Here is a 26,044-nt window from a genome sequence, read left to right on the forward strand (position 1 = left end):
GGGTGTCTAGGTCTTTAAATCTCGCTTTTCAGTCTTGATTCTGAAAGGTGATGAGATCTCTGCCCAGCCCCATCCTGGGAGAAGTTCACAGCCTGCCAAAAAAATGTTGTATCAAACATCAGTTTAGGAAATATCATGGATGAACCGTGCAGGCATTGTGGGAGAAAAAAAGAGGTCATGACACCCCTCACTTGGAAGGCTGAATCCCTGGTATCCATCCACTTATACCTTCTACCTCCACCACTTTGCTGTTTCTCTTCCCAGAAATCCTACTTTTTTATTCTGTCTGAATAACCTCTGGAAATAACATCATAATTTTATGAATTCTACACAAGAGGCACAAAGGCAGCTACAAGCCAACCTCCATGCTTAAAGTGACCCAAGAAGCAAATCTCTATTGAAGTGATTTGAAACCAAAAGTTGGTTTTGATTATTCTTTTTTTCCTCCCCCAGGATCTAATGGAAAAAACGTTCAAGCTCTCTTCAGGGCTGTATGGTTTTAGGTTAGTCTATTAATCTTTATTATCTAAATTAATGGAATTTTTGTATTACATAGATGTTTATATATTATAATCCTTGCCAGTGCTGGAGGTAATGGGTGTTGCCACTATGATATTTTGCATTCTTTGATATTTATGTTACTTTTTAACAGATTGGCCAAAATTCCAAACAAGTGCATAGTCACACTGTTTGCAAACCCAGCTTTGGAGTTCTATCTCCTTAGCCAGGTGAAAAAGCAAAAAGATGAGAGTGAGCAGGATCAGTCTCCCTGCAGGCACTGAGGTCAGGGGTTCTTCCTGTTGCATCCAGCTTGCTGCTCCTGCTTGCACAGTGGATAAAAACTGGAGAACACAATGCTGGTGCATGGATCATTATTGGTCCAGACCACTGCATCAGACTTCACTTCTGAGATAACATGGTCCTTTTTTCTCTAATTCTTGCCAAGTACAAATGGGAATTTTGTATTTTCTGCTGTGCCCTGCCTCAAGGCAAGGATTCCTTGAAAACACAACTGAACCTCAGACATTTTCTTTCCTTTACATGGAAAAAAGTTTTTCCTTTGAATGATCCCCCAAAGCATCACAGATCCTTGTTTTTACTTCGTATACTTCAGCCTGAGGAATATAACAGAGCTCTGTGTGTCTAAAGAACAAGATTTCTCCTAGACTGCCCTCCTGAAAGGATATGGGTTTCCCACTATTTAATTCATAGTGCATTTAAGCCACTTTTCTTCTTGTCCCAGCTGGAAGCAGGAACTGCCAGAGGTTCATGAAAATGAAAAACGGCGAGTGAAATATATTGTAAATCCAAACTTTCAAACCCCAATAAGACTTAATTATGATTTCATCCAAAGTGGCTCACGTAATTACTTCTTCCAGGTTTCAATGCTGTAAACCTGTCTTCTGCAGCACACATCCACACTCCCATTGGCTGTGCCAGGAACTGACCTCCAGATTTATCACTTGAGCTTGAAAACATACAATGATCCTTTCGAACTTGCCAGTTGCTGGAGAGTTTAATATTAGATTAGGAGCACTCTCGAAAGTAAGTAGGAGGAAGTTCAAGGAGCACTGAAGAAACTCTATCTATTTATCGAAGGCAAAACTGGCAAATTTTTAAGGTTGTCTCCTCCAGGTACTGTCAAATAGCACTGGAGGTCCCTACATAATTTGAACCAGGAATGATATGTCACTAGAGAAAGTAAAGGGCCTGTCAGAGAGAATTTCCTCTCTGTGTCATGTTGTCACTTTGCTCCCAACATGATTCGTGTCATCACCAATAATTCCTGCACCCCACAGCAGGTCTGGTTTTCCCTTTAATCCAGTGGTTAGATGGACTGGCCAAGCTACACAGGGCTGTGATTTCCAGTGGGCATGGGCCTAACAAATGTAAGAGATTGATTTCAAATGTACATGTGCAATGAAAGGCACGAGGTGATGGTCCAAGAAGAATGCTTTTGTCATAGTCCTCCAGCCTAGTGTTGTTGGTTTTTAGTGCTATTAATAAATTAACATCCTTCGTTTGTAGGAACTAGAAGTCTGGTTACTTTCCAGGCCTTATATTCTCTTCATCTGAGGCCTCTGGATCATCAAGTGGCACCAAGAGTGTCTGGAGGTGTATTTCCTTGCTCAGTCATTTGCACAAACAAACTAATCCCCTTCCCAAAGCATCCTTAGTTTCTCAGTTCTGTGTTTTTCGTGACTAAACTCTGCATTATTCATTATTTTATTTTTCGTGCTGCTTGGAAAAGTAACTGTCCCTTCAAAAGCTGCAGGGATCTGTGTGTATGTGATAACTGCTGCTAAAACAAGAAGGAAAACTAAAAAGCCATCACCCTGAAAGTCCAAGGTCTCTCCTCGCACACTGCAATATAAACTTAAAATTCAGTGCCTACCAAAGGGGTTTATGTTACCTCTTATGCTGTGGAGCTCATTAATGCACAATTATGTGTCACAGAACAGTTTGGACTGGAAGTGATAATGTCAGGGGTGCAAATCCCCAAGGCCAGCCCCAAACCTCTGTGCACAAAGCTCTTCCTCGCCCAGGTGCTGCAATTCCAACAAACCCCATCCTTCCCAAGGCAAGGCAGCTTTCCCAAAAAAACCCCAACCATCATCATCAGCACCACTTCCTGCACTAACTCCCCTATAAACAGCCACCTTATTTATGCTTCCCAGCAATCTTTCCTGTGAGGAGCAGAATTGCTAATTGCTGGCTTACAGCTCCTTCCTCCCCGCAGCAGTCAGACCAGTGGAGCCTGGCCGCACTCCAGGTTTTTGGCTGCAGAGGGGACGAGCATTTCCAGCCCTCTCATTTGATTTTTCCCCTCCAGAGACACAGGTCTGTGTTTGCAGAGCCTGGTGGGTGATGCTCGTGCAGGGGTGGGAGCTCAGGATATGACCTGGCCCCTTGTCTCCTGGTTTCTGTTTATCCCGAGCAGAAGGGAGGGTTCCTGTGGAGCAGCCCTTAATTTGGGGAAATAATGTGTGGTTTCCACTTGGAAACTCTTAATGAAATAGTCTGTGTAGGCTTGGAAATGAGTCTGTGTTTATCTGAATGCAAATTTTGTTTTCCTGGGCGTGGGCAAATGGCAGGGTAAATTAGGGGACAGAAGTGTTCACTCCAGAATTAAAACATCCAGGGCCAGCTCCACCAGCCCCGGAGAAAAGGAAAAGCAGAAATGCAGAAATCCTGCCTGGTTTATAATTTTTCTGTTTCTGAGCTGAGCATCTAATTTCTAGATCAATTTGTTGTTTATCTAGGTCATATGCTTTCCTTCATCTTTCTCAGTTGAAGCTGAGAAAGAAACGGTCCTGGTGTGCTCACCACGGGCAAGAGAGAGGAGGGATTTTGTCTAGAGACCCAGTTTATCAAACGGGGCTTGCTCTCACATCCCTCTGTCTTCATGTTTTGTTGTAGCTGTCTTTTTCCCTCGGGGCTTTCCATTGACTGAATTGTCTAAACACTTTGACCACAATTGCCAAATTATACTTTCCTTCAGAGATCACCATGCAGATAAAAGAGTTGAGTCGCTGCCGGCAGAGAGGAGGGGCACTGAGCACGCCGAGTTCTTTGCACTTTCATTTACCAGCTCGAGTATATTAATTATTAACCTTGTGACAACGAGGGGGTTCTCCCATGGCCCTGGGGACAGAGGTAGGGACTGGCATGGCAGGAGGGGGCAGCAGGCTGCACCCTCCCTTTGTCACAGCACAAAGCTGGGCTGCTTTCGACAGCTGAGCGTGCACATTGCACACTCCTGGATTTGGGGCAGCTTCCCTGGCACCTTGTAAGGGAAGGAAAGGGCAAGGCAGCGTGGCTGCTTGGCCTTTGCTGCTCTCACTCTGCTTTCAGTGCCAAAGAACTGTTTCCACCTACGTATCTAAAGGTGACTTTCATCAAAAGAGAGGAAAACATAAAAAGTGGCAGCTTTACAGGTATGTAAACACCTTGTTTTACAAACAGCAATATAAAAGCCTGACTTGACCTGACAGCTTTTCTTTAAGGAAAATATTCCCTGCCTGTAATGAATCTCCTGTCACTGATTCCTGGTTCCAGAAACAAACCCTGCTGTTCCAAGAATGTGTTGCACAAGTGAAATCATAACAAAGTAATCATGGAGAAAGCAGGTTCCTTATAGCAAAGCTGTTATAAAGCATCTCAGACACGGGTATTTTAATCTCCCAAAGTGTCTCTGTCAGTACTTCCCTTCCTCGGAGCAATTTGGACCAGAATGACAGCAGCAATAATTGAAGGATGAGTCACTGGCTGTATTGTAGGTGAGACATCATTGTGGAGGGAAGGCCAAGAGACAAACCTTTAAAAACAGCCTTGTTTTTATGCTGCTGCTGTCTCACAGCCTGGCAGCCATGGTGACCCCAGACTCAGGGCCCATCAGAGCCGTTGCTTCAATTTGAAGTTATCAGTTCACCTCCAGAAAACCCCTGTCACACAAGATCTCAGTCTAAATACAGAAATAAGCATGAGAAAGTTCAGTCCCTGAAACCCAGATTTGCTCTGGGTTTGAACCAGCAGAAGGGAGGCAGTGAGAAAACTCAAATGCTTAAATTTACTCTTGAGATCAGGATCCAGCTCTTGAGGAAAATAGCCACCAAGGTTCAGAAAAGCAGGAGCATGAAACCAAGTTTAGAGTTTGAATCAGGGTTTTAAAGGTTTATTCTTTGCAATTTTAGCACTGATAGAGCAGTACTGAAGTTGGAAAGCCTGGGAATGAGATTCAGGGAGAAAATGAGGGAGGAAAGATGCCAAAGAAGAAGGGGCAACAAGAAGGAGGGCAGAGGAAGGGCAGAACTGCCTTTTGCAGCTGCTGCTTGAGTTTGGGTGACCTCCGTGAGTTCAGAAGTCCTGGCAGAATTAATTTTGCCATCCACATTATTTGAGCTGCTTTTTTGGCACGTGAGGCAGGAGATGAGGCTGGAGGGAGCAGGGATCCTGCCTTCCCTGCTGGAGCATGCCTGAAGCTGGCCCTGGGGATGGAGGGCAAGCATGGTGCCACTCAGGCAGCCTGTGCTCTAAACCAAGCACGTGTCACCAGTCTGATTTATTAGCTCACATTAATTAAGCAATTTGCTGATTAAAGCAGAGAGGATAAGAACCTGTGTTTCCTACCACTCATCCCTGTGCAGAAAGATAACATCATTCACTTTTTCGTCTCGGAAAAAAACCCCTCGAAATTCACATTTTTCCCAGGGTGGGAATGTGGAAAGGGAATTTTATCCTGCAGAGGAGGCACAGGGAGCTGCGTGTACCTGGCACGTTGAAGGATGCACTCAGCAGCTCCGGGGGCTGGGGCCCGGCAGGCAGCAAGTGAAGGGTAACATGATCCATCTTTTGTGCGAGGCGAGGGAGCTGCGGAGCCGGGCTGAGCCAGCCAGGAGCGTGCACCGACTAGCACCAAGGCAGGGAAAACAGCTCTTGGAACCGCTTCCATAAATTTTCTTTTCCTTGAAGCATCCAACAGAAAAAGAGAGAGGGGAAGAGAGGGAAAAGGGGGAAGGGAGGCAGATGGAAGGGTCCTGCAAACACATCCAGCTCCCAGCAGGGTGTTTGTACAGGGGCCTGAGAGATGACTCCTTGCTCATGCTCGAGGCCTGAAAATTGCTAAGCTGCCCTCCTGCAAAAGAGACTTTTCTTCTGTGCTCTGACACCTTCCCCTCAATACCACATTTCTGTGCTGGGGAAGTATTTCTTTGTGCTAAGGAAAATGTGAATGGGAAGAAAGTCAGTATAAACACAGCCTCAATCATCAGATATTTCCTATTTTAGTTCTTGGTGCTTTAAACAACAATGAATTATAAAAAGAAGTTACTCCTTTCCAACCTCTATTAGTAATGGCTGGACCATTAGGTGTTTCCCTCTGCATCACCATGACAACTTGTGGTTAGTCCCATGGCAGCTCCCAGGCCAGTTCAAACACAGGTTGCATGTTTCAGAAGAGTGTGCGCTGAGCACAGGGGGCAAAGTGACTTCCCCAGCATCCCAAAAAAAGCCTGGTCCAAACCCCTTTTGAAGCCATCAAACCACTGCATTGACTTCATCTGGGGATTTGGAGAAGACCCTGAGTCAGAGTGTGGAGCAGCAAAACCACAGCTGTTGATGCCCTCAGCACGTCTCCTGGATTAAATAATCTTTTTCTTTCATTTTGGAGAGGGAAGAGGACAGTGGGAATCATGGAGGCAAAGAATAAGGCTGGCTAAACACATAAAAGTGTTAAAGTGCTCTATACTGTTTCTAAGAAGTGCTCAGTGAACATATTTCCTATCTAATAAATGTATGACTAAGAATAATATTCAGACAGCTGTAATTCCTTCCAGCAAAGGCTTTGAATGCAAAACAGATCAGAATGCTCCTGGACAGGGAAAAGCAATTGGTTCTTATTGTAGTCACCAGCGTGAGTTCTCAGCTCTCTTTGCCATCGTTCCAGGTGGGAAAGCAGGATATGATACTGCCACCACAGCAGAGACTTCTCTGTGCTTGCTCTCAGAGCCTTCCAAAGCAACCCTTTCCTTTATTTTCTACACTGACTCAGGCTGGTGGCTGTTAGGAAATCACAAAGACCCCTGCAATGGGAATTGTCACCAAAAGTCAACGATAGCTAGGTAGGTATCCCAAATATAACATTCCAAGGGATGAATGGCTCTAGAAACTCAAAGGTACAGCACTGAATGAGGCATCCCCTCTGTGATGTATTGGGGTATTGGGGAGAGGATTTGGGGGGATCCTGGCAATTGGGTCTCCAGGCCATGCACTGTTGGGTGAACCTGGAAAGTCACTTTCTTCAAGTGTGTGCAGAACAGGAACAGTCTCCTGCTTTTCAGACTGAAAGGGCAGGATGGATTATTATGGTTGTCCTTTTGGTCCTCTCCAGTTATTTCTCTCGGTGAGCTCAGCTCTTTTATCAGGTAGCAGTGCTCTGAAATCTGACAGGCTGGACAAGCTTAATCAGGGGTCATTTATGAAATGAGATTAAATTTTACTTGTAGTTTAACAAAAATCCAACTGTGTTATCCCCTGAATCGTTGACATGTCAGCCTCTTCAAAACTTACATAGCCTAAACAAACTAAAGGCTGTTGCTAAGTGAAATAATATAATATTTTAATATTATTACAGCCATCTGTTGTAATAGTTCTCTGATGGAGACATTGTTTGCTTTTCAGATTTTTCTCAGGTTTGTATGGATGGTATTTCATTTGATTGCTTTTCATCACATTTCATAACACCATTCTTTCCTTAATTTTCAAAAACATGAGGAAGGATATTTTTCCAGGCTGCAGAAAATCCTGAAAGTCAGGAGTGCCCATAGAACAGGAGCAGCAAACAGGGCATTTAGTATTATACTAAATTTCATACATAGTGGCACTGTATGAAATGCAGAGGACTTGTAAACTTTTGTTGCTTCTCCATCTCTAGAGATGAGCAGAATATGCAGCTTCTCATCAGGTGGGGAAATTCCTATCTTTAATAACATTTGTGTTGGGACTATTTTTTCCTATTTTCATAGCCCTTCTTGAAAGTTTTGTCATATGAGTCAGACAGTTCTTGAGATTTTGTCAGACATTATTACCTTCTCTGTGAAATATGTATATGGCTTTGTGCTCTGCATAACCCAGGCTTGTGTAAAGATAAAATATTTAAAAATACACAGTTGGGTTTTCTTTACCTTGGCCTTCTTAAGTATAGAAAATAACCTCTCGTGCTTGTGTCGAAGGAAAGTGTTTCTTTATGGGTTAGTGAAATAAGCCATTCAAAACCACTAAATCCTTCCAAAATACCCTTTCAGAGATGTCAGAGTGAGAGACCTCAAGCCACAGTGCCAACAGCACGCTGTTAATGCTGCCTGAGGTGGAGGGAAGCAGGAGTTTGACACTGAGCCCATTTAGGAGTGACACAGCATTCTATTAGTCAATTAATGGATGCCATTAATTGAAGGATACCATCATCTCAGGATGGAACCTTCCTTTTCTTCTCTTTTCCAAAGTGCTCACCCTTCCAGCAGCAGGTCAGCAAGCCTCGTGGGCCTTTAGCCCAAAGCAAACATTATGCAAATAAAAATGGAAAAACGCTTGAATTTTATTTCCTGCATTTTGCTCCTGGTTGAAAGAGAGCAGAGCAGGTCCTGGGGGCTTTTATCTGACACAGAGTCAAAAATATCTGTTTGCAAACATAAGAATTTTAAATAATTCCCCCTACATTTCAAATACTGTTTTTTAGTTTTCAGGTTATGTTGTCCTTAAAACAAAACCCATTTCTACCCCAAAGCTAAATGTCACTTGCCACTTAACACCTTGAAACCCACCTGTTGTGCTGTCTAGCACTGCATATGCCAGTGCTAGAAATCAAACAGCAGAGTTTCCTCAAAGGTGGAAAATATCTAAGGCTGATATCTCAGAAGGAACCCTTAAGCTTTTGCTGTGATGGGCATGTGATGATTTATGTTTAAACAGACATGACAAGATTTCTTGACCTTCCACACAGGTAGAAAATGAGACACTTATACACTATACATCTAAGAAGATCTTTAAATTGGAAATCACTCATATTTGTGCACTTTAAGAACTCCAGAAGAAGTTCCAGTGTATTGAAAACCCCACCTTGCTCCTGACTGGGACCAGATTTTTTCTTGGTATGGGGCAAGGGAGGTTTTCACGCTTTATTTCCCTGCTTATGTAACTTAGTCTTACAAATCTAAAGTTTACACCACCTTTTTATTTTCTTTGCTACACCTAGGTTTTGAAGAAAGCTTGAGAAGTGATTATATATTATATATTATATATTATATATTATATATTATATATTATATATTATATATTATATATTATATATTATATATTATATATTATATATTATATATTATTGACCTTTTGATCACCTGAGCAATATGTACAGTTCTTTTTAAACTACACAGCTCATTGCATCTATTCTGCATACAATAGGCCATTTCACAAAATGGTTCCGTACCTTGGGTAAGCAGCATCTTTTCCCAATTTTCAATTTCATAATTGCAACATTAGTTAAAGGCAAAGGCAGAAGCCTGTTCTGGTTCTGTACAACCATGCAGATTTGCAGCTCAGATTGCTGTGTCTTGCTCATGGAAACTCCCAGCAAAATGGGGTGGTTGGGGTGAGGAGGAGAGCAGTATTTGTGCCATCAGTGGCTTTTCTCTGTGTTTTCAGAGGAAAAATTATTTTTATCCATGTCAGTACCTATTTTCTTTATTAATTTTCCCTGTGCTTTAAGTCTCTTTGAAAATCTTTGGTATGTTATTGTGGGAAGGGATGAAGTGGATGCTTTCAAAATTCTAAGGACTATATAGTACATGTAGGGATCATATGGAACCACAGTGCACTGACTTCTACACTCAAGGTTGGGCCTGATGATCTCTTTTCCAACCTTAATGATTCCATGATTCTATGACTTGCTTTAATCCATGGCACAGAAAATTTGAATTGTAAAGACACGCTGAGTTCTTTCCAGTGCTGGCAATTTTTTAGTGTCACTGCTGCATGAGGCATGTTGCTGCCAAAAGAAACATTTTTCTATGGATAATTTTCATTCCCTTGACTTCAGCATAATCCAGAGGGATGGATGGAATAGTTTTTTGTTATTTATCAATGCCACAAACATGAAATGTGCCACTACAGAAGAGAGCAAACCAAACTGAACAGATGAGTGCCTGCACACAAGCAAAATGAGGCTTCCCCCAAGTCTGTAAAATCTATAACAGACTTTTGAGACTTAACAGTGAAGTTGATGGAGGACAGCCAAGACTGCCAGTGCTGTGGCTTAGGGAAAAGGCTGCAAGTACAGCTCGAGTCTGTGAAATCTATGTACCATTTGGAGGGCAAAAGTAAAGGCTATGAAGAAAACTTTGCTGCCAGCAGCACAGGCCCCTATTTAGTGCACAGTCTTTAGAAAGAAGCTTGGTGCAGGTAGATGAAATCCCATCTCTATCCTAGCCTAGAAAGTGACACAGAAAAATGACACTGCCTTGATCCTTGTGGCCTTCTGTCAGAGGGTGAAACAAAAATTCTGTCTGCCATTTTTCATAATTTCCATCCTCTTCTTAGCAAAACATCTCTTTCATGCTTGTTCAGCTTGGCTCATCCAATAGCTCCTTTTCATGCTGAGCAGCATGTGTTGAGATCCCCAGAGGATTTCTGCCTGGTTTTTTAGCCTGAGCCTGTAATTTTTCTTCCCATTAATATTCCTTGGATGTACCTGTTGTGCCCCTGCTTTAGATGTGTCAGTGAGCACCGCTGGGCTTAGAACCACAGTGGTTTCAACACACACTGGTGATTTGACCTTCACCAAAGAGTGTTCCCTTAGGTGAAAATCTTTAGGTGAAAAATCATTCTGAAGAGTAGCATTAAGATTGCACTGTGCCAGATGGTGATTATGAGGAGATGTAATAATGGCAGCAGCTCCAGTGCTCTGATTTCCTGGAGATCCTAGAAGGGGTGTGTGAAATCTCCCAACTGACCACTGCTGGTGGTGAAAGGAGCAGCCAGAAGGGAGGGAAAACATGGAAGAAATCTGAGCTCAGCAGTGGGCTCAGGGCAAAGCAGCCGAGCCAGGCCGGTGTGGGCAACCTGTGCCCATGGTTCTCGCTCACAGCAGCAGCTCCTTGTTGTGATTAACAGGGAATGGCTCTGTTGCAGAGTGGTCTGTGAGGACTGGAGAAGCAACATGAGACAGCTTGGTTTCTGCAGCACAGCCTGATATATTCCGTATGCTGCAGGAGCAGTTTTTCCCTTCATCCCTCTTTATCTAGGCAGGTTCGGATGGAGAAACATCGCGAGCGAGGAAACAGAAGGCAGAGGGAAAAGTCAGAAAGCCTCGTCTGGTTTCTGCCGGGGCTGAGCACTGTTTGCTTTGGCTTCCAGACGTGGCAATTGAGCAAGAGGAAATGTCAGCTCATTAGAGCCATCGCATGGCATGGCACGATGATAGCAGCGCTGCCGCTGGCCGCGCTCCAGCCGGCGCTCCGCAGGGACACGGCTCGGTTTGATGGGAAGGGCTCCTTTCCCTCGCAGGGCAGGACAGTTTAGCTTGGGCTAGCTGGCTTGGCAGGCTGTTAACAGAATTAATTTGATTGCCTTGGCAGCGGTAGGAGGATGCATGAAGGAAACCTTCTGGCTCCGTTGCCAGTGTGTAATACCAAATGATTATCATGTACCATTGAACTGGTGCTGGGTGAAGCGTGTGTGAGGGCTTGCAACAACTTTACCAAAAATAGTAAGTGCCATTTGAAGCTGGCAACGCCGTGCTCGAGAGAAAACAAGCTTTCCAGTTAAAGCCAGTCAGAACTTCACCCCGCAGGCCTGTTACTTGTCATGTTCCTGGGCTGTGTCATTTTTCATCCGCGCTCTGCCTGTGAAAGTACTGCTTTGTGTTATCCACCACTGAATTATATTAAAAGCCACAGCTGTCTGCTGTTGATGGAGGCTGTTTCCACTGGAGGATGGATACCTGCATTAATGACAGCTGGATTTGCTGTTGGACAACTTGTAGTCTTGGCACCCAGCTTGTTATTTTGCCTGAAAATGCACTGGGAAGGGTGTTGCACATGGAGTGTGCTTTTTACGTATTTGAAACTCTCATATTTTTTTTGAAGGAAAGAAAAAAACACTTGGCACATGATTCATTTGTATAAATACCTTTTCTTTAGGTACTTAATGCAATGCAAAGGGTGATGGAGAAGAAGCCGTAGGATTTAGCTGGCCCTTCAGAGGCAGGTCTGTCACTCCAAGTGACTAATGGTAAAACAGGCATTCTTCATCCAAAGGACTGAAAGCATTTAAAAGCATTCAAGAGAAACCAGGTGCCTCTCCAAATTTACAGCTGGAACTCAGTTTCCATGATCAGGCCGATATTGGCTCAGAATCCAAAATCAACACAAAATGGAATATCTATCTAAGAGCTGGCACAGGACTCGTGTCTGAGGAAGGGGTTTCCTGATAGATTTGGGATGGAGTGCCATGAAAGGTTCCTGATGTTGGACACTGAAATGGAGCCCATTACTCCTACCTCTCCCTTTCTCTCACTGTATGACACACACAGAGCACTACTAGATTGTCTGTTGCAGGTGATGGCAAAAAAAATAGGAGGGGGAGAATGGGAGAAGAAAAATAAAAGTTTAAAGCATTAATATTTATTTTCTGAAGTTATCAATAAAAAAATTAAAGCCCTGATCTCCTACAGAATCTGCTAACAGCTTTGTTAGAGGTGTAGCAGACAAAAGCCTGGAAGATAAATGTAAAAAAAAATTTGTTGCCTATGGAAAGCAATTTAACTGGAGTCAGAGACAAGTTTGCAACAACCTTTAAAACTTCCTTGCTGCTTATAGGTTGTTGACTGGGTTTTCTTTAACAATAATTCATTCCATGATTTCCTACCTTTTATGATCTCCACTGGGCCTGAACAGTTGCATTTATATTTCAGAGTTCACATTTTCTTCCTGCACTGTGTGCACATGCAGGTACATAGCACTCCATGCACACAGGAGCATGGAAAGCTCAGAAATTCCTAATGGAAAATATCACCAAGCTAATATTTTAATGGCAATTTCTGCAGAGTAAATAGATTTTTCATACAGATAGAGCAGCTGTCCTGGACAACAGAGAAGACAGTTCTTTACCCAGGACCAGTTTATGACTCTGCAGCCCATAACAGGTGGCTTCTCTGCATGAGATCATACACCAGGGACATCCAAAACTTTCCTGGTACCTCACACTCAATCCAAGTGATCTGCTTTTATAATTCATGATGGGATTGAAGGAGCAGCAGTGTGACCAGCACTTTGCAGCACTGCTCACCTGCTCTTCCTTCTTCAAAGGTTGGTGGGAGGGCGAGACAAATGGAAGATGAGAATGGATTTTGGTGGGGTGTGCCTTGCCAGCCCCTCAGCAGCCACCATGCAGCCTTGATGTCCACTGTGCCCTCAGATGAGCAGGGCAGGGGTCCCTGTGGGTGGAAGAGGAATGGGAAGGGAAATCTGATCTCTCCACTGGTGGTTTTTTGTGCTGGTTGCCAGTGGCTCTGAGAGAAAAGGGACCATGACCTGATCAAACAGCTGTGGCCCTGAATGCCTGGGGAGGTGGGAAGAAAAGAAGGATAAGGGCTTTGGCAGCTGGAGCAAAACGGGAGGGAGGGGGCATGGAAGGGCTGTGGGCTGCTGCTGGCAGCTGCTCGGGGTGGCTGGGCACAGATTCCCCTCCGAGTTCAAATAGGGCACTGAGGCCTGTCCCAGAGCTCAGCTCCCCTGGGAGCAGCTGGCATGGGCCTCATCCTGGTGCCTTTGGGCTGGACACCTTCAGGTGGCGTGGCAGGGCATGGCAGGGCATGGCATAGGACATAAGAGGGCTGGGAGGAAACAGAAAGTGCCCTGTGAGGAAGGTCAGCGAGAGCAGGGGAATGGTCAGCAAGTTCCAGAGAAAAAAAACATCACAGGAAGGGAGGCAGAAAGAATTAAACCTAAAAATGGTCTGGTTTTCCTGCAGTTTAAGGTGGACACAGAGAGGGTAACTGTGCACTAACAACTACAGCAAATAATGCCATTCCTATGATTCTGCTTAAAGAACTTAAGATCTCATTTAAAATATCTATCTATCTATCTATCTATCTATCTATCTATCTATCCTGTTTATTAATAAGCAACACTCTGGTTCCCAATGGAATTTCACAGCCAGATGTTTTCTTCTGAATATCTTTGGTAGGTGGAACTTGAATCTTTTAGGATGTGCCTTAAAAAAAGTAATGCCCAGAGCTCAGAGCATAACAAGCCTGATAACCCAACAATGACAATATTAACCACAAGTTGGTCCTAAGATGGCTTGGAAACATCCAGTTTCAGAGCCTGCACCTGGCCTTGGTGATGCCTGCAGTTCCTTTGTGGTTTTGCATTCATATTTTCCCTGGTTTCTTGGTGCTGCTTTCTCACACTCACATGAGCAGAATGAATAATTAATGACACAAAGGAAACAGTGACTGTGAGTGAAGCTCTCTCAGCAGCATAAAGGGGGGAAAAACTGAGTTGTAATCAAAGAAATTACAGTTAATGTAAAGAGGTGGAAATGTTCAGAAAAATACAAGTGGTTCAGCACTGTCTTTTACATTCTTGTTTCATCTGTTGGCTGTGGTGTGGCTCTATGACTTTAAATTGAATTAGGTGCTTCAGAGAAAGACTTTAGTGAGGTGGGTGCAGTGCATGGAGTATCACTGGCTGTTAAGGCTTGTCTTCTACAACTTGAAATGGTATAGACCAGGAGTATGTGTAATTTTATCTTCATTAACATATTAGGTCTGCCAGGAATTACTGGGTTTGCTCATTATTGATGTTCAACATGTTGATTCAATACGAATGCATTGATATCTTTCCTCATGTAACAGGAAGTTAAATATCCATCAATGTGGAAAATAAGGATATGTCTTCTTCTTGAGGCTGATGTGCATTAGGTCTTTGAAAAGAAAAAAAGTAGAAATCCAGTAGTTGCTGGGAAGAGCTAGAGCCTGGTTTTCCACCAAAAAAAAGCGTACTATACATGAATCTGTTTTCTTTTTTCCATCTCTGGTACCCATTAAGAGAATCTAATGATTTTGAGGAGGGCAGAACATGATCCTGAGGAAATATAATGGGAATAGTACCAGGTTTATTGGAAAGTCCGTATTCACTTGGAACTCACACCTTTCACTCTTTGGTGTGCTTAGCAGGGAGTTGATGTCCTTGTAACCTGAGTTCTGCCCACTGTCAGTGTGAAAAGCAAACAGGGACACATTGTTGCATGTATTTTCAAATATATCCCGAAGGCAAGCAGTGCTTCCAGGGAAATACACGTTCTTCACTGTGGCCACAGCTGCCCTAAGTTGTGCCCTCGTGTTCAGCTTGGAGGAATCTTCTCAGGATGATTTTTTTGACATGTGATGGCAAAAAAATTGTTAGAGTGCTTTATCAGAGGTTATGAGACTGCTTGGAAAATAGGACAACAGTGAGAGGTTTGAAGCAGCATGAACATACCCTTTCCAAGAGCATCCCTGAAACCACTGAAACCTCTCTGACACTAAACTGCAGTCTTTAATGGCCTGAGCATAATAATAACAACAGCAACAATAATAACAATAATAATGATTCAAGGGAGCTGTACTACTACTACTACTACTACTACTAATAATAATAATAATAATAATAATTTTGCAGCTGATCTGTGTTTGTTTCCTTTTGTGGTGCTGGCTGGAGGCAGCACACAGCTGGTGGGCTGTGCATGGTGCAGGCTCTTTCCAGCCTGCACCATTATTTCCAAATCAGCAGCTTGCTCTTGACTTGCCCTAAACTCTGCCCTGTTCAGAGGAATGATGCCTGCAGGGGAGATACCTCCAGAATTGCTCTTAGTCCCTCTGTGATGATTTTCCCAGATCCTTTTTCAGCACTTTTGTTTGTTTGTTTTTAGGTCCATAAGTGTAGCAGAGAGATTAGTGTGAGCGGCTTGATTAAAGCCCAGCTGCTCCATACAATCTAGATCCCAAACCATCAGGACATTTTTGGGTAAGTTCTGCCATCTTCAATAGTAATGTAGCATCATTGTTCTTCCCAGGCGTTAAAAACCCACCAGCACTGACAGCTTCTCACAGCACAGGAGTATTTAATGGGTGCTTGCCAACAGAACCCTTTGCCACATGGAGGCTCTAGAAGTTCATTACAAAACACAGATATTGCTGGTGTCACAAAGGCACTGCCACAGACAGCATTTCATGTGGCTTTGCCATGTTTCACCCAAAGCAGGGCTAATGGAAAATTAGCTTTTCCTTTCTGAGGTTATTTGGGGTGATTTTGGAAGTTTCTCCGAGGGCCTTTACCAGGCTTGTGAGGACAAATCATTGAATTGCCTTCTTAGCTGCCCCACAATGAAGGGGCTGGCTCTATGGAGACACCTCCTGGAGAGGGAAGAATGGGGTTCCTTTTCTTTTTTCTTTTTTTTTTTCGATAAACAGTTTTTCCCAAAAGAGAAATTTGCATTCCAGAGGTGATACTGGGCTTTTTCTAAGCTTACCTTCTCTGCCACTTGGGGCATGGCTGCTACTGAATGACCCACAGCAAAATCAAACACCAGCAAATCCATCATGGGGCTTTCCTGGGAGTTGCCTCATGCAGCCCTGGCGTCTGGAGCCCAAAATCACCCCTGGGGAGGAAAAGACATTCCCATCCACAGAAAATCATTCCTGGAGGCCATGGCACCCTCTGGCTGCCCCTGAGGGAGCTGGATTACCACTGACAGCCAATATTTTTATGTTTCATTGACACTTTTTCAGCCACAGTATTTTAATGACAAATCTAAGCTGGTTTTAAACACAACATTTTAAGTCAAGGCTTTTTTTTTTTTCCACAGAATTTGTTTAAAAAAACAGGAAAAGGAATCTTTGAGCTACACTTATTAAGGGTTCACCCCACAGAGGGAAGGTCACATTGCAAAGCATCAAAAGAAACATAGTGTATTTCAACAGATTAGGTTGTGCTCACTGCCATTTAGAGCTCTCTGGCTCCCAGCTGTCACAGACATGTTTTGAGTTGCAGTGCAATTGTTGCATTTGTTGGGTTATCTGCTGGAGTGAATAATCTGAGAGCCCACCAGACTCTGCTCTAAGTCATCCTGTAACCTGGGGCAAGTTACTTACCACCTCTTGCCTCCAACTCCCCAGATAAACTGAAGAAAAACCAAAGAAAATCAATATCCTTCCCCACCCATCCCTTTTGCCAAGTCCTTTCAAATATTCAGGCAAAAGGTGGTAGGCAAGTGAAAACCACCCTGTGTTGGGAAATATTTCCATTTCTGATTTGCAGAGGAAAGCAACAATTTTACCTCCTCACTTTGAAGAGAGGCAGAGAAGTGATGCTGCTCAAACTAGAAAGAGATTAGTTTTATTTTGTTAATTGCAGTCCTTTTGAAAAAGGATCCTCAGCCTGCCGGTGAGGTGCTAATTAATGTGAGGATGTGGTGCACCATATAATAAAGGCTGCTCTTGAGGAATGTGAGTGAAGTAGGGATTGTTCCCGAGGTGCTGATGTGTAAACAAGATTGCTGCAGAGGTGGGCCACAGGTAAGCTTGACTTTGCATTTTTTGCAAGCTGCTGCCTTGCTCTTTGTGTTCATTTGTAGATATTTTCCACAGTGGGAAGGTGAAGAAGAGAAAAATCCTTCCCTTGTAACCACCACTCTGAGTTGTCAGACACAGCACAGCTCCTGTCTTTAGGATAGGGAGATGCTCAAAGCAATAGAGCTCAAAAATCACTATGTGATGAACAATCACCGTTTTAAAAGACTAATTAAGATTCTCTAATTTTGACACTCTGATTGTTTGACTGTGGTAGTGAGTAACTTTGGCCCCACATTGACAAAAACCTTTTCAGTCTTATAGACACTCGTTGGCATTTTAATTCCGCGTCTTAAATTTCTTCAGATTTCATCTTGGTAATTTTTGGTTTTCTGAGAGAAACAATGGGAGAAGCAATTCAGAGAAAAAGAATTGATTATCTCTCTGGCCCACAAGTATTGAAGATTTTCTTAGGCCTCTATTACAGAGGCTTCTGGCTTTACATTTAAGACTTATGGAGAGGAACTTTGCTGCCATATTTTGATAATATTAATTATAACATTGATAATAGGGTGGCAACTGTGGACTATCCCTCAATGACTCTCTTCTGACACCAGTGTTTGACTTTCAATTGAATGGGAGAACATGCCAATGACATACTTAAGAAATCCTGGAAAAAAATGCATCCCATGTTCCCAAACTGAGCAATGTTTGATCTGACTGTTACTGTCTGAAGTACAATACTCCCAGATGGATAGGAGAGGGTGAATCTGAGTAGGCAAACAGCAGTGGCTTGCTTGCAGACAAGTTCAGCCATATTCTCATGGGGAATTCAGTGCTCAGGAAAGAATTTCTCTGCCTTTTCCTTGGTATTATACAAGAGGACAAGCCCCAGGCATGTCCAGTTTGTGGATCCAGTGGAGGATCCTGCTCTTCAGCAGGTGTGTTTTGTTGAGATGCTGGAGAGGAGGTTGCAATCCCAAGTTACCTGAGAAGTAACTGAGTATTCCATGAACCCTTCCCTTCACTAACCCCCCACCAGATGTGTCCACTTCTTTAGAAGACAAATCTGACTATGAGCAGTGAAGGAGGAATATCTCTGCTAGAAGAAAAATAGGGAAAAAGATAGATTGGAATATCTGGGATTGCTTACACTCATTACTCAGAGCCAGAGGAAGGAGCTGAGGGTCAAAGGAAGGACAATAGGTCCAATCCAGGGTGTGTGGAGACAACTTTTGGTTGTCAGCTGGCCAAGGTTAGTTCACCGTGCTGTCAGCAGTCCCCTTGCAGTCCATTGGGAAGCGTCCAGCAGAGCACAGCTGGGTGAGGAACATTCCAGGCCCTCAGCAAACAGCAGTGCTCCCACAGCTGGGCTCACTGGGAGAGGCAGGGCAGCTCCCATGCAGGTGTGTTACAGTCCCCAGCTGTTGTGGGGACACCCCCTGGGCCCCTGGGGAACATCTGGCTGGGAATACAGAGCTGGAACTGACAAGGCTGATGCCATTCAGGGCTTTCTGACCTAGAGTACAAGGTGGTCAGAGATTTTTCAGCAGAGAGGAGATGCTTTTTCAGTGTGATATACCAGCAGATGAGGGGAAAGGGAGAGGATTGACCAAGCCTCTTGAGAGAAGAATATTTCACCTGAAAAATGAATCATTGTGTTGTGACTAAAATGTTTTCTCAGAGAAAATATTGTGGTTTCTTCTTTGGGAGGAGGAAAAGGAAGAATATAATTTTGACATATTGAGGTCTTTCTGCAGTGGGTTGTGTCTTCTGGAGATTGCTTTTTTCGTTTCTAGAAATATTTCTGAATTCTTGTGCCATTGCATTTTCAAATCCATGATCCAAAGGGAGAATAACTGGGAATATCTATACATATGTAAAAAAACCTCCACAAAACATGCTAGATAGCAATGCTATTTACTGATTTCTCTTTATCTCTCTATATGAATTTTCTATAACCCTGCTGGCTATAAGTTTCATAAGGTAATAATTTTTTCAACTGCATTGTTTATGGGGTGTGGAGATATGCTTTTTGGCAGTCCCAATATTCCAGGCTTGTCATATATTTAATGTGGAAAAGCAGAACTTTCCCAGATGTGGAATAGCAGAATTTGGTGATTTTATTTTTATATTTACCTTGATAGGGCCAAAACAAAATATTATTGATTGTAAATCACTGGGGAACCATTTGATCAGCATTGAGCAGAGTACAGAACTACTGGGGTTTTTTCCCAGTCTTCAAAGAATCGTTATCTATTTTAGAAAATTAATGAAAGTCTTTAAAGAGAGCTTGGGTAAGAGCTCCTTTTGTTTCCAAAGTTTTTCTCCACTTCCACACGCATTCAGCCCACTTCTGGATATATATTTAAGGCAGAGAGAGCTCCAGGCTGTTTGTACAATGAAATTGGCAGGAGGCAATCTTTCTCACTCACACAATTGTGCCCTTAGAATATAAGCTATGAACACAACTAATGTGATAATTAAATGATTTGAAAAGATACCAAATAAAATAAACAGTTCCACATCAGCTCAGTAATAAGAATAACCTTACTTTCAGAAAGTGCATCTTATCTTGAAGGCTCCCAGAGCTGCCAGCACTTTGCACGTGTCTAGCCACAGATCAGAGGCTGGTGAGAGGCACTGCTCCCCATGGGAAGCACAGCCAGCAGGCCCTGCACTGAAACCTGCTCAGGAAGGGGAGCTGAAAGCCAGATTTGGAGTAGAAAGTGCATGGCTATGGTTATACATGGAAAAGATTGCCAGAGAAGCTGCGGATGAAAGATTTTGTGAGAGAACTCTGTTGTGATCAACCAACACAGTATGCACACATGGCCTCTCCAGTGGCTCGGGCTGTAACAGCCCAGGAGCAACACTGATAGTCAGAGAACCATGGATTGGGTTGGGTTGGGTTGGGTTGGAAAGGAACTTGGAAAGATCATGTCATTCCAGCTCCCTACTATGGGCAGGGACACCTTCTCCTAGACCAGGCTGATCAAAGCCTCATCCAAATGTGTTTTGAACACTTCCAGGGATGGCACATCCACACCTTCTGTGGGAAACTTGCGCCAGTGCCTCACCACCCTCCCAGGGAAGCATTCCAGAAACTTCCCAGAACCAGCTCTGGTAAACAGCACCACACTATTCCTGCTCCCTCTGCTGGGGTTTTTCTGGATCTCCCAGACACCAGATATAGAAACAAAGCCACATTTCCACTGGTGTGGGTTTTTTTTAAGGAACTCTGGTGGAGAAGAAATCATTTCTGCCTGTTGCATCCACAGCAGTGCGGGTGAAGATGAGCACAGCAGTGTAACTGAGAGTCTCCTCATTACCCTGCTGTAACTGTATCTCAGAGGGAGACAATAGCCCCAGGCTTAGATTTTCTAAAAATTTATCTGTATCAAAAGGGATCTTGTACAGGCAGAAAGCAGCAAGTTGATTTTTTCCAAGAGCAGCTTTGCCATTTTAAGCAGTTGTTGGCTTAATAAGTGAAATAGCTCAGGGCTGTGTGCATGCCACAATGATTGCATTCTGTAAGAAAAGACTGTGCCTGTGGGTCTCCAAGGTTCAGAGCCAAGACTAGTCATACTTGTGGTCTTTAAGTCACAACCCCAAGCTATTCTCACCAGCGTAGATAAGGGATAGCTGATCATAAGAATAACACCAATTCCAAAATAACTAACCACAGCAAAATGAAAATGACCTAGTGGGGCAATACAAAGGGCCTGTGATTGACAAGATAGCTGCTCTTTGAAATGTACTGCAGGCAGTAAATAGCATCTTATGCCCATAAGGTATTTTCTATGTTAAAGCCAAGAATAACGATCTGGCATCTGTCCTTCCTGAGTGAGGATTCAGTTCTCAAGGCTGCGGCAGCTCCCTCCCAAAAGCCTCTGGAAACGATAGCAGGGGTGTGCTCATGGCTTGTAATTATACCATGGGGTGCTTCTCCTCTTTCTTTCTTTCTCTCTAATAGAAACAGCTGTGCAGGGTGGAGGGGAGTTTTGCTTCTTACACTTGTGCTAAGATGGATTTAACTCCCATTTGCATATCCTTGGAGTGGGCAGTCAGGCAAGGAAATGCAAGGGCCAATTCCTAGCTTATCTTTGCCCCCAGCAAAATCCAAGTGGCATTTCTGCTCATTTCTACCAAAGCAGCTGCAGGGCTCTGCTATCACTGCCTTGTAATCACTGTAATATTTCCATTTCCCCTGTTTGTGGCATGGTGCAAATGTAACCACATAGGGCTGTGAAATGTGACATTCCATGAACATGATGCCAGGAGGAAAGAGTTCCCAAGGTCTGCAGCAGCAAGATTTGCCCATAGCACTTTGGCAGCCCACCCCAGCACCTGAGCTGCACGACCATTCTCACCTCGCAGGAGCAACAGGGATCAAAAAATGTGAATAAGCCAACAGATATTTGCCTCTTTTCTTTCTTTCTTTTTTTTTTCCCCCTCCTAGTATAGACTGGAATGCAGTCTGGTGAACAGAAAGCTCTTGGAACATGTCAGATGGCTTTGAGGAAAGCAAAATTCTCCTACTTTCAAGAATGGTATATTTTCTGATGTTGTCATGGAGCTTTTTGTTGGTTTGCTTTGTTTTGTTTTTCAAGTGAAAAGGAGAATTGTAACTTCCTTTACACCAGTGCATTAGCATAATACGTTCCTGCCTTCAGGTACTGTATGTCATTGTTGTGAGTACATTTTGACATCTCTCACACTTCCAGCACTCCAAAGATCCATGACAGAGCTGAATGAAAACTTTTTTTTTTTTGGACTTGGCAGGAGCAGTAAGAACACATAAAACCTGCCAGCTGTCAAGGATGTAAATGGTGATTTTGTTTCACTTTTTTAATGAATTAAAGCAGGATTGAAATCTGTCCAAAGACAGCATGTTGGGCCTTGCAAGGAAAGAAAAAAAATGAAAGGAATTTTTTTTTCTCTTTTGGCAGTTATGCTCACAGAGTGTTTATTCTTGGTAGCACAGTATAGGACAGAGCTACTCTCCTGGAAGAGCTTTGTCTGTGGCAGGAACTGGTTTCAAGAGAGAAAGCATTTGAGGGATTGAAAAAAAATCTTAGTTCTGCCTTATTCAATGCAGGCACCTAAAAACCACTGCACTCATCACTGTTTTGGAGAAGGGTAGTAGCAAAGCAGTGGCAGAAGTCATTTTGTGTGCCATTTACAGGATGAAGCCAAACTAAAATCTGATGGATTTTTCTTATAAATCATGTTTTAGATGCCACTTTTTGGGGTGGGGACAGATGTGTCTTTCATCTGTCAGGCTGGCATCATGCATTTCTGAGGAGACTGTGGTTGGTCCCTCTGGTCCCTCCTTTTTCATCTTCAGGGGTGAAAATATGGTAAAGAATTTGCCAGGTGCTTTGCTTTTTATGCCCTAATTTCTGCTTCTCAGGTGATCTCCCATTCCAGAGCCAGCCAACTTCAGGTCATGCTTTCAAGCTGTGAAGGGGTTATCAGAAACCTCAAAAAGTGAATTGCATATGTCTTAAACATCTGGCAATTTCCCTCAGCACTGGCAGAGGGAAATGAAGCCTGTTCTTTAGGAAAATGGAGTGCCTGACATCAGAACAAGCTCATATTGACTGATGCTCCTGGACCAAAGAGCATCCTGGAAGCACAGCTCAGCTCTGGACTTGGGGCAAGCCAGGCACAATCTCCAGCAGTGTGGGCTGAGCTGCTCCTGTGTACAGCATGGAAGAGGTTCCATGTGCCTGGCAGGAGGTGCATGGAGCCCATTAGCTCTTGCAGGGGTTTACAAACAGGATTCAACTTGGCCTTTGTGAACAGAACTATTAATCCAATGTGGCTTCTCAGGCAAGCCAGGCTTGGGCTGTACTTCAGATTTAGACAAAATAGAAGGGAAGAGATTTGTTCAGACAAAACAAAAGAGAGTACTAGCTTCTTCCAAAAAAACTCAAGGTGGACCCAAATTTCTGAAGAAAATGTAGAACTCCCTTTTTCTCCCCTCTCCTCTCTCCCAGCCTCCTAAACCTCTGGCGCCTACCCACTTCAGCTGGAACAGAATGACTTCTCCCGTTTCCAGCTTCTCCTCAAGTAGGAAGTAGAGAAAATCTCATAGGAAAGCCTTTCCTTATGAGCTTTCCAGGCAGATTTTTCTGAATAAAGAGAGTCTTACACATATCGGGTATTTATTAAGTCTTCCATCCCCAGCTTGAATATGAGTCTTGAGACACAACATGTGATTACAGGATGACAATCTGCTAAACCCTACAACCTCTTCAGTAAACTTTGTAGGATTGTAGGAAATATAGTGACAGCTTGGACTCTTCAGTTCTCTTTTTTCAAGAGAAACCTTCATTTAGAGCACCATGCCAGGTAATTCCAGCACTTATATATCAGAGTGGAAAAGGGTAACCTGATGAAATGGGGCAGCTCAGCAAAAAACATTAAATTCCAATATTTTCCTCACTTTGGGGCAGTTGTGCATGTTCTGCAAAGACATCCCCACCTGGGGATCCTGCTGTCACTCAGCATCTTCTTCCTCTGTCTCTGAAATGGGGAAAGCCTGCTCAAAGAAATTTCCAACTTCCTCCTCCTTGCTGGAAATGAAAGCACAAGAGATGAAAGGGAGGAATCCCTGCTGCCTTTCCAGGTCATGCTTTTCTCCTCCTCATTAGGGTCTGGGCTACCTTGCTCACACTGAGACCTCCCCTAGCAGGGGTGAGACTCATCTACCTCCACCAGTTGGGTCCACAGCATGTACAGGCATTGATAAAGGGATGAACAAAGCAACTTAACCACTTAAATCTGGGTGGACACAGGGGGAAAGACAGGAATGGCTGAGGGGGGAGAGGAGCCCCCCAGGTCACAGCACATTTCATGCCACCAACACACAACCCTGAGGTAAATCTTGTGCATGAGAGAAGTCAACAGTGATTATTTACTCACTTGCTGAAGTGGTAATTTGTGCTGTATTATGCAAAGTTTTAGGTTTCCTGATGTATGGGAGGCAAAAAGCCCCCAAATTAGGATGCTTGGGTTGGCACCTTCAATGGAGGGAAGGTGCCTGGTGTTTAGCCTCACTTTCTTTGATGAGGCCGCAGCACTTAACCGTGCTTAATCCTTTTTAATGAACACTTTGCTGATGCAAATCAGCCCACAGATGTCTATTTAAAGGAAAACACTGAAAAATCTTTTGGGAGACTGTCTCTGTAAGATAGACTTGGCCAAACTAAAGAGTGCCACATAAAGGTGAGTGAAAAATAACTGCAAGTTAAAAACGCACTTCAGGGAAGATGGTTCAGAGGAGAATGTTTTCCAAAGTGGTGAATTTCTCATTTCATAGTTATGAAAAGAAAAATAATCCAATTCTACTCTTGTCTCCAGAAATAGTTCAGAACAGAGAAATAGAAGCACTGTTTTCAAACAGGACTTTCCTGTCCTTTAAAAGTACTTTCTTTCGAAAGGCAGGAAAGAGCACAGTGGCTGTTTTGCCAGTTGGAAAGCATTTAGAAAGTGTGAGAATGTGAAGGGGGGAGAAAAATCACATCCTTAAGCTTTGTCACTGTTCCTCAGCTGGAAAAATATTGGAAAGCAGAAAATGTTTCTTTTTTCATACATCCTTAATTCAGGGAATGGTTCCATAGGAAAGGCATTGTCTCCCAGGAAAGATATTCCACTGAGAAAAATCAAGAATTTTCCAGCACTCTCTAACCACATGCCTTGTTTTCATTTCAACCCACTGACTGATAAACAGGGCATTTTTCAGGCTGGATATTCTACTCCTCCAACGTGTTATTCCAACACATGTGGCCAGGTAGATCTCTCTGAGCATTATAATTTTCCAGTTTTTTCTCTAAGTGGATTTTTTAAAAGATCTCTAAATATGCACTCATATACAAACAGGAAGTTAACAATTTTTTCTTGGGACCCTGCTCGTTTAGGATACATTTCAAACATTTTCAAGAGCAGGATAATGAGGAGCACATATGAATTTACAGCTCGAGTCATTACTCAGTGACTTTTCAAGTTAAATTTGCCATCTCTAATTATTCTTATTTTACTGCTTTTAATACTTTGAACAGCTTTTGGAGGGCTTAATCAATCAAAAGTGTCACATTGCATAAAAATTTGACTTCCTTGAACTGGTGACCTTCCCCCCACATCATCCAGCTTTGCCTGATCACCCTTCCCACCCTTACTGGTAGTTATTTTAATCACACAACATTTGGGGTAGTCAGGACAGTGAGTGATCCAAATGCCCAAGCCATCATTTGCAAATCATTGCACAAGGTGCATGCTTTCCTCCTTACTCTACCAGAGGCCATTGCTTAAAAGATCCAGTTCCTGTAAAAACAATCCCAGGTCAGCACTCAGAGAGTGATGGAAAGGCCCATTTCAGTCGTGTGGTTTTTGGCATGGAACCACGGCGAGCGCATAATCTGTATAAATGTTACCTTTCTAAACAAACAGAACCTCTGCTTGCACAAAGGCACACAATAAGGTTGAAACTTGTTTCTTTCATTAAGCAACCTTTCAAAACCAGGGCTTGTTTTGTTCTAGACACCCGTCAATCCTGACAGACCCCAATAAACAAACAGCAGCAATGGCAACGGAGCCAACTGAGCTGCCCTGAACACTTTGCTCTCTTTCCTTGCCTCAAGTATGGAAGGATTTTGTCCACCATCCAAACACAGACACGTTGGAGTGGAAATGGGAAAGTTTTTGGGGCTTGTACCATGCTGTGGTGGGTGTCAGCGGAGGGGTGCCACCAAGCAATCCCATGGGCAAGGCTTGAATTGCATCCATGACCCTTGGGGGACATGGGGGATGTGAACTTCCCACTCTGGATCTGTGAGGGTTATATGGGAAAAGTCAGCTGCTGGCAGTAGTCATCCCTCAATACCCTGTCCAGACCTGACCCATTTCCAAGCTGCAATACTCTAGGCAGGAATT

Source organism: Ammospiza nelsoni, chromosome 4 (genome assembly GCF_027579445.1).
Source record: "Ammospiza nelsoni isolate bAmmNel1 chromosome 4, bAmmNel1.pri, whole genome shotgun sequence".
NCBI classification, from domain to species: Eukaryota; Metazoa; Chordata; class Aves; order Passeriformes; family Passerellidae; genus Ammospiza; species Ammospiza nelsoni.